General features: G+C 38.0%; 1 protein-coding gene across 3 annotated transcripts in view; it reads right to left on the bottom strand.

Moving 5' to 3' along the window:
• Positions 1-5966, bottom strand: part of Ptpmeg (protein tyrosine phosphatase Meg) — a 530463-nt gene extending 524497 nt beyond the window's left edge. For all 3 annotated transcript variants that reach the window (XM_081740356.1, XM_081740357.1, XM_081740358.1), the window contains exon 1: positions 5058-5966. The gene's annotated coding sequence lies outside the window, so the exon portion shown is untranslated. The remainder of the gene's footprint in view (positions 1-5057) is intronic.
• Positions 5967-16175: the final 10209 nt, after the last annotated feature.

Here is a 16175-nt window from a genome sequence, read left to right as displayed (position 1 = left end):
TGTATACAAAGTTCCCGTTGCTTTTATTTAAGGTACTAGCTGAAATATCTGTTCTGCGCACGGACAGAATACGGTTTCAGTAAATAAACAACACGAGTGACTCCTTCGGGGTCTGTCAATATGAGTTTAAAGAATAAATAACGAAGAGAAACCCTTTTCGTGTTATCCCTGTCGAACTGTGAGCCACTTAACAAATCCCTCTTCCTCTAAACTTGGGCTTAAATATCATCTTTAATGTCACTAAACATCTTAGCGATCCCGAAAACTATGGATTCAACACTATTATGGTCACTTTGGACACAGGCTCATGGGAGCTCGGGGTTATCACTATTCGCCTCAGAACCCGAAACTACTGATTTGAAAATAATATCTGTCGGGAGCTCCCTCGTGAATATATGGTTAGAGTCAGTGGCGGATCCAGGGGGCTTTTCCCCCAGAAGAGGAAACTTTCTTATTTTATATATAAATAAAACCCATCCCAGAGTTTGGAGCTCTTAAAAGTAGCTCTAAGTAGCAGTATTACAATCCACCGCCCCCTCCCCAGAAGTCCGTCCTGGATCCGCCCCTGCATATGGGAGACACCCTGTTCTACTGAGGAGGATTTTCCTCTCATCCTCCCAGATAATTCGCACACTGGGGACAATGTTAAAAATTCAAAAACTAATATTAACATTAGAACTAATCTGTTAATGAGACGACTGAGCTTGTTTCCGGGACACGAACTCCTCGATTCTTGGTCGAATCTGAGAGTGCGAGAATCAGAACTGATTCTTGATTCAAGCAATTTCTGTGCTTCGTTTTTGTTGATGTTAGTGGAGAGAAACCCTATTCACACAAACATGTTGATGGAAATGGAAGAAGTTGTGAAACAGCATTGTCACTAATTTCATTGCATTCTTTTCGAGCATAAATACAAAAGTCTAAAATTTATAAGGTATTGAATTTCATTTGCAGTAAACTGTCAACAGATATTTCCAGTAGACTCCCAGAAGCAGCATTACGCACTCCCAGAAACATCTTTGTGTACCAACGGTTGGATAGCACTGCTCTAGATGACTCCTTTCTATCGGGACTTTTTTCCCCTTCGATTTGATTACCCTTGGCAGAGGTTTGTACTCTGACAATGAGAGCTCTTGTTATTAATGTATATAGATCAATCTGTTTACAATATTTTATATAAGGTGGGAGACCTTTATTTGCGAACCCTGATTCAGCTGCACCATATGGTAAATTCGAGTATAGAAAATATATGTGATTTCCCCCCCCCCTCCCCGTCAAAGGAGAACAACAGGCGACGGTGCGACGATGTTGCGGAAAGAAAACGCGGGGTGCAGAAAGATTGTTTACTTTGTAAATAAAAAATACGGTTGCAGAAAGATTTTCTTTTCCGTAAACAAAACACGATTCAGATTAATTTAACGTTTCATGATAATATAGCGGAAAATTTGAGAGGTACGAAATATATATGTGGAGATTACTTGATTGACTACTTATTCTGTTATTATACACTTCTATAAGCTCCCTTTATTTCTCTATACATAAGAAGCCTATAAGTAAAAAACAGGAAAACCAAAAATGGATCAAAAGATTGCGATCTTGGACAGTAATTAGTTTTTGGATCAGGGGCCACAAACTTTTTGAACGACCCCTAAATCGACCTTTTGTAATTTTCACACACATAATACTGAGCACATCGTACTGAGTTAACTGATAATTTGGGTTCGGCTACACTATATGTAGTTCTCCAGACATGAGGTCTACAAGAAAATATTTGATTGAAATATATTGGATCTTTTGATCAAGAAAAAAAAAAGTTTAGAAAATTAGATGCGCATGAAAATTTTACAATTTTCCTAGGCCATTACTAAAATGCCTGCAGAAATTTTTTTGATCTTTCATAAGTGGTCGCAGAAAGTTGAAACACGTTCTGCTTTGGAGGAGTTCACTTCCCTTGATGGCCTAAGCACACGCTTATATTGCCCAATGATCAAACCAGCCTTTACGAATAAGGAAAACATTCAGTCAGTGCTGTACCAAGGGTTGGAGAGAACGGTAAGTAAAAACAGTCGAAAAAGAATAGACCATAATAGTATAAAACTTTTGGGGGGAACTTATCCGATGAAATAAAGAGAAGCATCACGAACCTTGGGCAAAGTGGTAACCCCAAAATGGGTATTTTTTAAAAAAATTATACTTAACTTTTACAACCCATGGTACAGACTGTTCTAACGACTGATCAGTTTTTTCAACACTACAAAAAATACAACCGGCTTGAGAACCTGGTAGCCGTAAGCGAAGTTGATCTTACGAAAGAATTCGTGGAGATGTGAAGCGAGAGGGCTCAAAGGTAATCCTCCGAGGCTTAAAACCCACTAGATATTTTATAATAGCGTGAGAATACATGTGTTCGAATTTTATCCGAATAATTGGATATGAGTAATTTTGCTATATAAATTCTTAAATTATAATAAACTTTGTTCAGAACAGTTAAATAGAACCAAGCTAAGTTCCAAATCGTCCAGTAGATGTCAAACTGTTATGGTTAATTAGGCCTAATTAAATAATTAACATATTTAAAAAAAAAAAAACTTTATATATAAGTACAAAATAAGCCACAAGGAGTTATCACGTACAAACTGTTTGTCACATTCTTTACTCTCTGAAACGAGTACATAAAATTAAAAAATCAAAACATCATTATCATTAATATTTATTGTATTGTTATATTCTATTCATCAATGATGACAGTCTTCAAAATAAGCTACATCGAGTTGAGAGAGAGACATCCAAATGTAAAATGTAAGATTTAACCTTTTGCCGTAAATATTTTGTCTCAAAAGAAGTAATTTCTTCAATAGCAGTCTTCTGCTAGGCCTCTTTGATAACAGCTCTTAAAGCTTAATTATTGTTAATTGTTAAATTTAATTATTGTTTATTTGCAAACTATATTTAAGCTCATTAAATAAAAAAAAACTGTTTATTGCAACAAGTCTACATGTGTATAATAATGTTATAAATAATATCTTGTAATAAATATATATATTAAAATTCTTTTCTTTCACATATACTACCTAAAATAATAATAAACTATTATCAAAAGTAAAGATACTACCACTATACATATTCATACCGAAAGATAATCATTACCTTTAAATTAAACAAAACTGCTCGAGGGAGGCTGCCGTTATCTAACGGCGTGATGCGTAACTTCTAGCGATCTAGAATTACATACCTTTCTTTTAATAGTGAGTAGAAGATAGGATATGGATTGCCTGCTGGAACTGAGAAATTACTCTAGGAAAACAGGATGGCCAGGACCCTTGGAAACGCTAACCATTAATTCATTTAAGTTCGGTAATGAAATTATTATTATTATTACTATTACTAATAGCAGCAGTTGTTACTATTATTTTAAACATCATTAGTGTTTCTAATTTAAAAAATAAAATAAATACATACAAAAGAAAAAATAAATAAGTAAAATAAACTCATAGCCTGGATTTTAACTTTAGATGCCACACTTCCAGACCCCCCCTCAAGATGTTGAGGACCAAAACAGGTAAAGAGAGAGAGAGAGAGAGAGAAATCTAAAACAAAAGAAGACATTGTGTCGAAGTTGTTCCGTGCAGAAGCGATTGTCATTAAATTGTTCAGCAAAACGCTAAAAGAGGAATTGAGAGCTAATTAAAAAAAATCGTCAGCGTGTGGAAGGGAATATCTAAAAGTAATAAATAAACAGGAAACATAACTGAACAGATGGATGTTAGTGTCTCAAAATCTCTCACTTGCAGGGAAAATGCTTAAAGAACCTGACATTTATTACCCTAGAGTAATAAATACTAATCAGGGACGTACACCGGGGGTGGATCCTGCAGGGTCCGGACCTCTTCTTCTCCGAAATCCCAACTTTTCCCTAAATTGATGGAAATTAGGGATGATTTTACAAATTTCTAATGTAATTTATACTCACCGAATTTGGACCAACCCCTAAAAGCTCTAACCCCCCAAAATAAATTCCTGCTATTCATTATTCGGTAGAGTTGAGCAATTGGAACATTTGCAGGATTCATAGCTCACCAGCCTACGATAAAAAACAACAAAAACATACATTTGCTCATACAAAGCGGGTCGGGGGGCATGACCTTAAAAAATTGCCAAAATCGGATAAAAGTTACAAATTTTAATCTGTGAAACGTCCTGGGAATAAAAATAATTTTCATTTTTTTTCTATTCCTAGTTGCTGGGAACATAGGGGCATATTACTTCATAAAATTCTGTGGTTCGGCTCTTCTGACCAACCTAGAAGGATTTGAGCGATTTATAGCCTTTCTCCCTACGATAAAAACCCTATGGGGCAATATGCCCTCTTTGTTCCTTTCAAACTGGAATACAAAAAATGTAAAAATTATTTCTGTTCTTAGGACGTTACACTCATTAGAATTTGTAAGTCTTATCTCTTTTGAAAAAATTTTTAGTCATGTCTCCCGTTTGTATTTGCAAATGTAAAATGTTAGTTTTGTCGCATTTCTATCGTAGCCTAAGGGGCTATGTATCTTGCAAGTTTCGTTCTAATCGCTCAATTCCTTCCAGACTAGACCCAAGAATCGAACCATGGGAATTTAGGGGGAGAATATGTCCACCATGTTCCCTCCAAAGAGGAACAAAAAACTGAAAAATATTTTTCCTCTTAGGACGATAGCTACAGAGATTAAAATTCATATTATCTAATTGGGACAATTCTTAGTATCATGCCCCCTTTTTCCTCTGTGTGTGCATTATTATTATTTTGCATTTTTATCGTAGGATGAAGGGCTATGAATGAATTCTGTTAGTTTCGTTCCAATTACCCAATTCCTTGTAGCCTAGACCCAAGAACTTAGCCCTTACCTATTACTCTCTATGATATTACTTGTTTTCACATTAGGTATTATATATATATACGCACACACTTTAAAAACCAAATATTTGATAAATTCAGAGCGCCAAACCTACTCTAACTCTATTTTACCAGCACTGCATTGATACAATTTTAAGTTTTGAAGAGAAAAGATACTCACCTACGGTTTAGTTGTTAACCACCACTATCTCCTCAAGGTCTTTTAGATGTAATTTGCACTATAACAAACAAACCGTTATCGCTGGCTTAAAAGAATCCTAAGTTCAAATCCCGGTCATCACAATATCGGAAGAAAAATTGAATATATATGTAGGCACTATTTTGCAGTAATATCCCGAGTCATATTTGCAATTGTACTGTTCTCATTAAATAAAAAAAAGTAAACAAAAACAAACAGAAACAAATGAAACACGTCAATGCAAATCAAAACAAAAACACAACCGAAAACTTAATTTTATGTTTCTCACTAATGCATCTCTGAAGGAAAACTGCCGTATATTGAGTTTAAAAGACGTTGAAGTAAATATCAATTCAATTTTAAAAATCACTATACTGTTGATGGATCCTGGGCTTTATATTCGTTGTGTTGATGGATATCTTGCCGGAAAGAGTTTTCACATCTTTTGGAAGACAAGCGTTTTTCTTTTATCCTATCTTATGAATTTTTGGATTAGTGTTACTGTAGGCACGTTACACACACCTTGCGGACGCGATTCATAAATATAACAATCAGAAAAGATCGGATGAACTAAAAAAAAAATCCCTCGTAGGATTTAATATGTACTCCACACTCACTCTCCTTGGCTAGCAACACGCTCCGGTGTCTCGGCGCTGGCGGTCGGTTATTTAATCCAAAACGAATAACAACTTCGTCGCTGCGTATGTAATCTTCTTCCTTTCCTCGCTATCTTTACACAATTTCTTAGTTGGTACAAAAGCCTTCTTTCAATTTTCGGTAAACCTCTTACCAGCAAACCCCTCTGAAGAAAACATAACCCCCAAAATCCTCGCTACAATCAGCACAACCCCTCACTTCCAACCCTCGCACTCAACGAAATCCACTGGCCGCCGCAAGCTTCACTCGAGTTAACGTTTCTAGTTTCTGAAGCTTCCACTAGGTGGTAGCATACATCAGTTTGTCAGCATGCGCCCTGCAGTCCGCATAAATTCTCTTATTTGAGAAGTACCCATAGCCTCCTATGCTATGAAAGTATCACATGAATGCGACAATATTCCACATACGAACTCGTATAATCCTTCCTTACATATCTATTTTTATTTCTGTAATTTTAAATATTTTGTGTTTACATAAGCAGACCATTGATTTTGATTTTTAATTTTACGTACATTTTTTTGCACAATTTTTTTTCAATTGGAACTAACAATAAATAAATAAGTAAATAAATAAACGTGAGCTTCCTTGTGCCCCTTTCGCCGGATTTGGGAGACGCAAAACTGGAAAATATTTATTTTCACTATAAAGCAAGGAAATTAATTTTAACAAACTGAAGATCATAAAATAATACCTCAGAAAACTAACAGGACAACAACGACTCACCAATCTTAGGATCATATTCATAGAGCGTAAATTAACTTCAAAGTTATCTTTTGAGGGCATTGTGAAAATCTTTACAGCAAAAAGAGCTACAAAATTAAATTTTAGTTTCAGCTTTTCACAAATATAGGATATTTTCGATTCGTGTTTTCATTTACTTACATCGATTTAAGAGATTTCTAAGATGTACGAATACAGTCCGCGGCTTAGAAATTGTTACAAATTCTAAGTCCAAATTAATAAACTCTTGCCCCGTTTTCTTATGCAATCCAGAAATGCATTTCTCGATTGATTAGTTATTTCTTGTCTTCAATCCAACTCCTTCCCTCCTCCACCTCTCCTTGTCTAAAGCAGCGTGTAAGACGTAATACACTTTTTCCATTCAGACGAAAAAAAAAAAAAAAAAAAAAAAAAAAAACAGGAATCAAGTTTACAATGTTATAGCTCTAAAACAGTCTGTTTCATTCGTTTGTTCTGAAGTATCTTTTAAGAGCCTATTAAAAAAAAAAAATCTTCCACACACAATCTTCCCATAGTTTCATTAATACCTTTAGTTTCATTCTTTCCCTTCTTTAAAGACTGCAAGCTAGTAAGATGTTCCCTAAGAAATCTATGGAAATTGCCAATAACGGCAGTAGTTTTTTGCTTCCTAAAGTCTGTAATGCACGCACAGAGCTCGAGAATATCTACTGACAGAAATGAATGTTATTCAATGATTCATTTCATTTCTTTTCAGTAATTGCAAGCAATAGATAGAGGCAGCTTAAAGCTCTTTATTTACAAATTTGCTTGTTCCTGTATATGTTAGAGCAGTGTTCAAAGGGACTGACTTCATCGAGTGAGTCGAGGGACTCGAGGGAGTCGAGGGTATTCGAGGGACTCGAGGGAGTCGAGGGAGTAAATATAATTACTAGAGGGAGTCGAGGGAGTAAAAATATTCACTCGAGGGAGTAAAACTATTCACTCTAGGGAGTCGAGGGAGTAAAAATTTTCACTCGAGGGAGTAAAAATATTCACTCGAGGGAGTCCAGGGAGTAAACATATTCACTCGAGGGAGTCCAGGGAGTAAAAATATTCACTCGAGGGAGTCGAGGGAGTAAAAATATACAATCGAGGGAGTCGAGGAAGTAAAAATATTCACTCGTGGGAGGCGGGGGAGTAAAAATATTCACTAGAAAGAGTAAAAATATTCACTCTAGGGATTCGAGGGAGTAAAAATATTCACTCGAAAGAGTCGAGGAAGTAAAAATATTCACTCGAGGGAGTCGAGGGAGTAAAATATTCACTCTAGGGAGTCGGAGTAAAATTATTCACTCGAGGGAGTCGAGGGAGTAAAAATATGCACTGGAGGGAGTCGAGGGAGTAAAAATATTCACTCGAGGGGTCGAAGGAGTAAAACTATTCACTCGAAGGAGTCGAAGGAGTAAAAATATTCACTCGAGGGATTCGTGGGAGTAAAAATATTCACTCGATGGAGTCGAGGGAGTAAAAATATTCATTCGACGGAGTAGAGGGAGTAAAAATATTCACTCGAGGGAGTCGAGGGAGTAAAAATATTCACTCGAGGGAGTCGAGGGAGTAACTTTTCACTCGAGAGCGTAAAAATATTCACTCAAGGGAGTCGAGGGAGTAAAAATATTCACTCGAGGGAGCCGAGGGAGTAAAAATATTCACACAAGAGAGTCGAGGGAGCAAAAATATTCCCACGAGTGAATATTTTTCCCCCCTGGACTCCCTCGAGTGATTACATTTACTCCCTCCACTCCTTCCAGTGATTATTTTTATTCCCTCGACTTTCTCGAGTGATTAATTTTTACTCTGTCGAGTGAATATTTTTACTCCCTCGACTCCCTCGAGTGAATATTTTTACTCCCTCGACTCCCTCGAGTGAATATTTTTACTCCCTCGAGTGAATATTTTTACTCCCTCGACTCCCTCGAGTGTATATTTTTACTCCCTCGACTCCCTCGAGTGAATATTTTTACTCCCTCGACTCCCTCGAGTGAATATTTTTACTCCCTCGACTCCCTCGAGTGAATATTTTTACTCCCTCGACTCCCTCGAGTGAAAATTTTTACCCCTTCGACTCCCTCGAGTGAATATTTTTACTCCCTCGAGTGAAAATTTTTACTCCCTCGACTTCCTCGAGTGATTATTTTTACTCCCTCGAGTGAATATTTTTACTCCCTCGACTCCCTCGAGTGAATATTTTTACTCCCTCGAGTGAAAATGTTTACTCCTTCGACTCCCTCGAGTGAATATTTTTACTCCCTCGACTCCCTCGAGCAAATATTTTTACTCCCTCGACTCCCTCGAGTGAATATTTTTACTCCCTCGACTCCCTCGAGTGAATATTTTTACTCCCTCGAGTGAAAATTTTTACTCCCTCGAGTGAAAATTTTTACTCCCTCGACTCCCTAGAGTGAATATTTTTACTCCCTCGAGTGAATATTTTTACTCCCTCGACTCCCTCTAGTAATTATTTTTACTCCCTCGAGTCCCTCGACTCCCTCGACTCCCTCGATGAAGTCAGTCCCGTGTTCAAATAATCAGTGCCTATTGTATTTCTAAAATACAGGCATAATGACTTATTAGTAAATATTTAGCTTCATTTTGTTTGACAAAAAATTTATTACAAGAACTAAAAATGGTTTATCTAGTAAAGACGTTTTCACAGTTTAGCTATTTACGTTACTAAAAAAAAAAAAAAATGGTGGTTTAATACATAAAATGCCGTCCATATATACAGTATATATACAGGGTGTACCTTAGGTAATATAACAAACTTCGGGAGATGATTCCTCACACCAAAATAGAACGAAAAGTATACACCAACCTGGGTGTAAAAATGCCTGCTTTCGGCACATTGATCACCCGAAAATTTGTTGGAAAAAATGTAAAAACAGCCATAACTCAAGAACAAGATGTAGGATCGAAGTCGGGTAAAACAGAATGTCCAATATTTTTAGTCGATTCCATTAGTGTACATTGAGATATAATGCAGTGGCGGTGCAAGGGTGACTCTTAAAGGAACGGGAGTATTTCTTTGAATATATTATAAAACGTTGAATGAGGGTAATAAACATCAAACAAGTACAAGATTTTAACAATCAAAAGTAATAGTACATCGTTCAAGTTAGAACGCTTTAAATTGGAAGGAAAAACAGATGCGCATGTATGATTGATCAATTTGTCTAACCAGGGATGATATCGAAACTGCACCTTGAATTGGGAGACATTCTATTTATTTCCTGATAGGACATCTCAAGCAAGTTCCAAAACAGGTGTTCGTTTCTTGCCCGGAAGTGACCCCACCTTTGCAGGGGCTAAAATATATAGAACATTTTGACCTATTTTCTATAGCAGGTGTACATAAAGTACGTTGCTACCCCTAAAAGTTGAAACCTATGCTAAAACGTCAAAACACCTGTTTCATCATTGTAAAAGCATAATTTAACGAAGTGAAAATATTTGCCCCAGGGTCTCCACAGGGTCCCAGGTGGGGTCCAACTCAAAATTTGCAATTGAAAAGAGGGACAAGTAGCATACCGTTTGAAAGCTAGTGTTAAAAGAAAAACGATAACAGAAGTCTGACAGGTCTAATCAAACTCTGTGCGAAATGGCGGAAGATTCAAAATTTGAAAACAGTCTGCAGCTAACAGTGCATGGCCACCACTAAAATTCCAAAACGGTGAAACAGGTGTCAAAATTCTAAAACACGTGTTTCATTATGTGAAAAATGCTATTTATCGAAATGATTATGTTTACCCCAGGGTCCCTGCAGGGTCCCAGGTGGGGTCCAACTCAAAATTGGCAATTGGAAAGAGAGGCAAGTAGCATATCGTTTGAAAGTTAGTATTAAAAGGAAAGCGATAACAGAAGTCTCACAGCTCTAATCAAACTCTGTGCGAAATGGCGGAAGATTCAAAATTTGAAAACAGTCTGCAGCTAACAGTGCATGGCCACCACTAGAATTCCAAAACTGTGATACAAATGTCAAATTTCTAAAGCATGTGTTACAGTATTTAAAATGTGCAATTTATCTAAATTAAAATGTTCGCCCCAAGGCCCTCGTAGGGTCCCATGCGGAGTCTACCTCGATGTTTTCAGTTGGAAATGCTTCAAAAAGTATATCGTTTATAAGCTATCGTTCTTCAACTTTCCGACGACCAGTCTGGTAGAAGCAGTCTAGAAGACACGGCTCCGTCGAATGTTGTTTGCTGAAGCTAGGCTTTTATTCTGGTCTATGTGTGAGAGCCACGTAAGTCACACGCTGCAGTCGTAGCAAGGTGGTAGCTGCCAGGACTGTATCTTTGTTATGCAGGTATGAGGGCCATATGCATGACGATCACTCTACGGCGTAATAGTGAGGCTTCCGTGACTCGTGGAGGGGTGCGGCCATGCTATTGTTCATGAATAAGTGATAAATGCACAGTGGTTGGAGACACCAACTGCACTGAATAAAACTCTTCTTCATGCAGTGTTCGTCGTCCAGAATCAAACATGTCGAACAGAATCGAACATGTCGAGAAAGCTGGATCCTTTGTGTGGAAACTTAAAGACAAGTCTCTCACGGATTGGTAACTAAAATCGTCAGGAAGGTCGATGTATCCACATTTGCCGAAAGCGTACTTGATCATATCTTGGAATCTGGGTGATTCCAACTGATTTCGTGTTACCCCAATCAAGTGAGCACTGGAATACCGATTTGTCATGTCTAGCTTGTCTTCAAGTCCTTCATTCCGAACATGCTTGTGGGCACGCTTCACCATCATTTTTCTGTAAAGAATATATCCCACATCGAATGGCTGTCCATAGAAAGTACAGCCTGGAGTGATTGTTTCTGGATGTAAGTCAGGACACTTTTGATACAAGTCCGGATCTCTCATGATGGCTGCGTCGTCCAACAAAAGACACGGAGTTCCAACGTCCCGAACAAGATGTGGCAGGTATTCCTTGAATATTGCCTTTGTCATCATTCTTGACTTGTTGGCTCTGATTATGACTCCAGGGGTCTGAAGGATTTTACATTGGACCCTTGATCCAAATTTTCCGGATGGTTCGCGGAGAACAATGACAGTCGGGCCCACGAGCTTTTCTGATGCCGAAATCGCTTCCTGGACTGTGTAAGAATGTGTCACTTTTGATTCGCATCTTACTTAAGTTTCGACATTTTTTACTCCACGTTGAGTTAGATTTCGTGGTGTTAGTAATTCATAATTGAATCCACTTTGATCAAGGTTGTAGTTATCCTCTTCAATCTCCCGCCTGATTTGTTGAATGTAGCTGTCGAATTCATTTGAACGTTTCAGTGCTTTTCTCTGGCTGCCATTGTCATGACTTTTGTGATTTTCCTGGAAACCCAGTTCATTTCTCTGAATAGTCGGCGGATCCAGAATCGGGAAACCAGTAACCCCTAGCTTCCGCGATTGTTCCAAGGCTTCCACGGCAATGCCTTCTTCAGTGATCCTAAAAAAATTCGGAGCAGCGCGTTGATTTTTGCACCATGCTTTGACAGATTCTAGGAGTACTGCTAGCTTGGTGCGCTTGGATGCCTTGTCCAGGAATAGTTTCATCCGAATGATGTTACTTGTACAGATGTCAACTCTTGATACATGTTTCGCATCCTTGAGTTTACGACCACTGAATGCGTAGTTATAAGCTGCTACAGTATCCCTCAATTTCGTTTCACTCCATGATCTCCAAAATGCGGTTTCCTGAAAAGGATTCGGGTCCAGGTAGTCGTAATCAGGATCGCCTTCGATACCCGAAGCAGTTCCTTGTTGACTTGATTTCGTGTCCAAGGGCTGGAATTGAGTATTATCTTCGAACGTAACATAATCGTCTACGGTCATTGTAACGTCCTGGAGAACAGAGCCTGTCACCATCAACTTGATGAGCTTGTGAACCTTCTTTGCAATCTAGAGAATCAATTTTCTAGATGTAAGTCAACGTTATTGCAAATTGACTAATACAACTTTTCATTCAAGCTCATCACAGGCTATAAGTCAGTGTTGCTGGCTTTCTAAATTCGTCACTGCAAACGTTCAATGTATAGAAATGAAAACGTATGTCCTGGAGTCCCTATATGCTGGCAGCGGTCAAACTATACATTTTCAAATGGGTTAAGTAGTATTTTCTTTCAAAGTTTCTCAAAACAGACAGCGTATGGAACCAATCTTTCGTCTCTACGCCAATCCTGTGCAAAATGGTGGGGTGTTTACACTACGTCTACATGCTGAATTTTTAAGTTCATGACCATCTCTTACACCTAAAACTTTGAAACAAATGTCGAACTATGTGGTTCTTCACATCAAAACGACACTTGTAAATGCAAAACAGACACGTGGTCTAGCGGTTTCTAGACCGCTTCTATCAGACGGGCTGTCGGTAAGTTGTAGCGGGATAGCTTTCAAACGATACACTACGTGCCCCTCTTCTCAATTGCAAATTTTGAGTTGGACCCTGTGGGACCCTGGGGTAAACATTATCATTTCGATAAGTAGCACTTTACAAATAATGAAACACGTGTTTTAGAATTTTGACACCTTCTTCACTGTTTTGGAATTCTAGTGGTGGCCATGCACTGTTTTCAAATTTTAAATCTTCCGGCATTTTGCACAGAGTTTGATTAGAGCTGTCGGACTCCTGTTATCGTTTTTCTTTTAACACTAGCTTTCAAACGATATGCTACTTGCCCCTCTTTTCAATTGCAAATTTTGAGTTGGACCCCACCTGGGACCCTGTGGAGACCCTGGGGCAAATATTTTCACTTCGTTAAATTATGCTTTTACAATGATGAAACAGGTGTTTTGACGTTTTAGCATAGGTTTCAACTTTTAGGGGTAGCAACGTACTTTATGTACACCTGCTATAGAAAATAGGTCAAAATGTTCTATATATTTTAGCCCCTGCAAAGGTGGGGTCACTTCCGGGCAAGAAACGAACACCTGTTTTGGAACTTGCTTGAGATGTCCTATCAGGAAATATAAAGAATGTCTCATAATTCAAGGTGCAGTTTCGATATCATCCCTGGTAAGTACGGAATAAACTCTCGGAAGAAGAATATAAATAAAAGAAGTATTTAACTACCACAGTTATATCTTCTAGGCTAATGGTGACGGATGATAAATGAACGGCTTCCTGTCCAAATTACGAGTGCATGAAAACGGAAAAAATAACTTTGATCTAGATTAGGTATAAAACAACTGTGCATAGGACAGTCAAACAGCATGTAAAGAAACATAACATATTGTATCCAAAATTGCAACGATCATATGCGATGAACAAACGAGTGTACAAGGGATTCTCCACATGACAAAGGTATTCCCAAATATTGCGTGAACACATAAAGAGCAAAAGTAAGCTGCATTAACCCTTTCAGACCTGATTTTTTGTTTACTCTCCGGTGTTATTGTTATTTTGAATTATTATTCTTTATGACTTAACAAATGAAATACAACCGTCAATTCGTTTGCGGATGTCATATTTAGAGAATTATGGACGAAACATTTTGCGTGCATTAGGGTTGAAATACGTATGTAAAATAAAAGTGGGATTAATCGAACACATCATTGTGATCTATATAGTTTAGAAACTCAAAATACATCACTAAAACAAAAGGAGAATTTATTGCAAATAGCTTGTTTCGCCAAGAATAAAACAGCCTACGTGGCTGAGCTTTGTCCATTGTGATAGCCCCTGCAAGTAGTCTACAAGAAATGTGCATTGCTTCCTGACAACAGATTAAAACACCACAGAAATAGTGGAAAGTGATTTAGAAAAGTTCAAAGAATTCTGACATAAAAACCCAGCCATTTAGAATCCTCCAGAGTAATTATATTAAGCTTAAAACTTAATGTACACCAACGTGACTACCAGGTCTGAAAGGGTTAAAGGATTTCCTCCTTGTAATATGTAATTCCGTGGAATATGATACTTCTGTGCACAGAAGCAACAAAAATTGACGAAACACGAGATGTTGTACACGTTGCATAACGATGCAAAGAAATGCGCTGGGACAATAAACTTGATTTGTCCGTGAGGTGAATTTCCTTCCAGGGAAACTTTCGACGAGTGTTTCCCCTTCCTTGGAGTTAACAAGCCGCCCCTTACCCCTAAGCTACGAAAAACTACATTGCTATTGTGAATATACCAAAATAGCATTCTAGTGTAGCCCACTTACATTTTGATTTTGTCACTGCTGGAGAAATTTTCTAGAAGAAAGCTTGTAGGAATTACATTCAAAAATGAGGGAAAATCTTTTTCGACGTTCTAATGTACCTTGGAGCCGGATGGAATATCTACGCGGAGGAAAGAGAATGTGGTAACTTACTTTTGCGTACACGTAGAAGCACGTGCACAACTCATAGTACTTTCACTAAGGGCATGATGTTTTGGTCGTGCACTACGGAATTATCGTCCCTTGTGTACCAATTGCAGGCGGCTCGCAGGAGGCTGTCTTGCAGTTTTGTTGTGGAGTGACGTCAATTACTATAGCTGTGTTGTAGTAGGTATCTACGCAACTTGTGAGTGATATACATAGTCCGATGCTTTGGTGTTACGGGTGGAATTGTTGTAAAACAGGATAGGAAGTGTTGTATTCAATGGTAGAGGGAGGGCTGCGTCCAGGTATTAAAGGTCGTGTAAAAATGTAGACATTGGTGTAGGCCTAAAAATAAAATTGATTGTGTTAATCTATACGTGCCTGCACAATGGCAGGTTACTCTGTCCACGAACTGGTAGATGTGCACTTCATTTATGGAGAGGCAAGGGAAAATAGCCCAGAGGCGTCTCATTTATATCGTGATCGTCACCCTCAAATGGGAGTAACTTTCCTTGTGCTTTCTCTTCAATTTCCCCTTCGTGAAATCGAAGGAAACCGCACCATGTGGACAGTTAAAATTAAAGACAGTGTAGTGGGAAATATTAGAGAACGTCCTGAAACTAGTAGTAGCTATGTGTAGGGCATAATAATCCGAATGTAATTAACTTTATTGAACGATCAGCAGCAGAGATTTAGTGTGAGTGTGCGGCGCGGTATAGTGGATAATTTTGTGATAGGGCCTTATTTATTTCCGGCCCGCCTGTGTGGGAGTACGTATCTTTTATTTTTACGTAATGTTCTCCCAAAATTGTTAGAACATATACCCTTGAATATAAGACTACAGTTGTGATCTGAGCATGACAGTGCACTTTCACATTTTGACAGGAATATGCAAACCTACCTAAATGAAACGTTCCCAGATCGTCGAATTGGGAGAGAATGGCCCAGGGACGCCGGAACCGGGGGGCAGTTGCCCCTCCTGAAATTTTCAAAGGGGACAAGATACCCTTTTTGCCCCCTCACTTTCAGACTGTAGAAACATCACAAAACACTGATTATATTAACTAAATTTTGCTTTTTATAGTAATGTGAAAAAAATTATCTACAGTATTCCAGATTCATCTTTCTCTTTGAAACAAGAGACCGGGCGCTTTTTCTGCCCCCATGTTAGACAGAAAGAGTTAGGAAAAAGAATTGAAAATCCTCTTTATTTCCATTGGTGTACATTCTCAAAACACTGTAAATTCTTTTAAAATTTTTGTTTAATTAATCGTAAGTCTGCAATATGAAACGAGTCGTCGAGTGAGATTTTAAAGTTTGAAAAATATAACAGTTTAAATGAGTAACAGGACATTTAGGAACTAAATACATTTTCCATAAAGTTAAATTAATGTTCT

Source organism: Thermobia domestica, chromosome 15 (genome assembly GCF_964235325.1).
Source record: "Thermobia domestica chromosome 15, izTheDome1.hap1.1, whole genome shotgun sequence".
Taxonomy (NCBI): Eukaryota; Metazoa; Arthropoda; class Insecta; order Zygentoma; family Lepismatidae; genus Thermobia; species Thermobia domestica.
Note: the sequence above shows the minus strand (reverse complement) of the source record. Positions and strands in the feature narration are given on the sequence as shown.